The sequence below is a fragment of the Propithecus coquereli genome, unplaced genomic scaffold (genome assembly GCF_000956105.1).
Source record: "Propithecus coquereli isolate 6110/MARCELLA unplaced genomic scaffold, Pcoq_1.0 Scaffold9, whole genome shotgun sequence".
Taxonomy (NCBI): Eukaryota; Metazoa; Chordata; class Mammalia; order Primates; family Indriidae; genus Propithecus; species Propithecus coquereli.
The window spans coordinates 7,404,044-7,406,103 of record NW_012155284.1 but is presented as its reverse complement, the minus strand read 5'-3'; positions in this window follow the sequence as shown (position 1 = coordinate 7,406,103).

Genomic DNA, 2,060 nt, shown 5'->3' with positions numbered 1-2,060 from the left:
ATCAATTCTAGGAGTCCTTTGGTGGAGTCTTTAGGGTTTTCTAGATATAAATAAGATTATTGGTTTTTTGGTTTTTTTTTTTCAACTTTTTTTGCTTTTTTTTTTCCTATCCCCTCCCTCTTCACCTCCTAGATACAAGATTATATCACTGGCAAACAGGGATAATTTGACCTCCTTTTTCCTGATTTGGATGCCTTTCATTTTTTTCTCTTACCTGATTGCTCTGGCTAGGACTTCCAGTATTATGTTGAGTAGAAGTGGTGACAGTGGGCACTCTTGTCTTGTTCCAGTTCTTAGGAGGAATGCTTTCAACTTTTCCCCATTTAGTATGATGTTGTATGTGGGTTTGTCATATATGGTTTTTATTATTTTGAGGTATGCTCCTTTTATACCTAGTTTGTTGAGGTTTTTTTTATCATGAAGAAGTGCTGAATTTTATCAAATGCTTTTCCTGCATCTATTGAGATGATCATATGGTCTTTGTTTTTACTTCTGTTTATGTGGTGAATCACATTTATTGACTTGCTTATGTTGTACTATCTTACATTCCCTGGGATGAAACTCACTTGGTCGTGGTGGATTATCATTTTGATGTGCTGTTGAATTTGGTTTGATAATATTTCGTTGAGGATTTTTGCATCTATGTTCATAAGGGATATTGGTCTGTAATTTTCCTTTTTTGTTGTGTTCTTTCCTGGCTTTGGTATCAAGGTAATATTGGATTCATAGAATGAGTTAGGAAGGGTGCCCTCCTTCTCAATGTTACAGAACAGTTTCAGTAGAATGGGTGCCAATTCTTCCTTATAGGTCTGGTAGAATCTGGCTATGAATTCCTCTGAGCCTGGGACATTTTTGTTGGGAGATTTTTTTTTATTACTGTTTCAACCTTGCTACTTGTTATTGGTCTGTTCATGATTTTTTTTCCTCCTGATTCAGGCTTGGGAGATTGTGTGTTTCCAAGAATTTATCCATTTCCTCTAGGTTTTCTAGTTTATGTACATAAAGGTTTTCACAGTAGTCATGTATGATATTTTGTATTTCTGTGGTATCAGTTGTAATGTCTCCTTTTTCATTTCTGATTGAGCATATTTGAGTCCTTTTTCTTCTTTTTCTGGTTAATCTAGCTAGTAGTCTATCAATTTTGTCTGTCTTTTCAAATAATGAACTTTTTGTTTTGTTGATCCTTTTGTTTTGTTTTCGGTTTCCATTTTGTTTAGTTCTGCTCTGAGCTTTGTTATGCCTTTCCTACTTCTAGCTTTGGGTTTGGTTTGTTGTTCTTTTTCTAGTTCCTTGAGGTGTGACTTGAAGTTATTAATTTGTGATCTTTCTGTCTTTTTGATCTAAGCATATAGGCTGTCAACTTTCCCCTTAGCACTGCTTTTTTTGTATCCCTAGATTTTGGAAGCTTGTGTTGCTCTTGCTGTTCAATTTGAAATTCTTTTTATTTCCATCTTGATTTCATCAATAATCCAAGCATTGTTTAACATCAGGTTGTTTAATTTCCATATATTTGTGTAGTTTTGAGAGTTCCTCTTGGAATTGATCTCTGGTTTTATTTCACTGTGGTCTGAGAAGATACATGGCATGATTTTGATTTTTCTAAATTTGATGAGGCTTCTTTTGTGGCCTAACATATGATCTATCTTGGAAAATGTCCCATGTGCTGATGAGAAGAATGTATATTCTGCGGTTTTTGGTTAGAATGTTCTGTAATATCTGTTAGGCCCATTTGTTCTAAAGTCCCATCTAAGTCCAGCGTTTCTTTGTTGATCTTCTGCCTCAATGATCTAATTCTGTCCCTGGAGTGTTGAAGTCCCTGGTTATTATGATGTTGCTGTTTATTTTTTTCCTTAGATCTAGTAGAATTTGCATTATGAATCTAAGAGCTTCTGTGTTAGGTGCATATATATTTAGGATTATTGTGTCTTCTTGTTAAATTGATGTCTTTATCACTATATAATGACCATTTTTGTCTTTTTAAAAACAACTATTAATCTAAAGTCTATTTTATCTAATATGAGAATAGTGACTCTTGCTCACTTTTGGTTTCCATATGCACG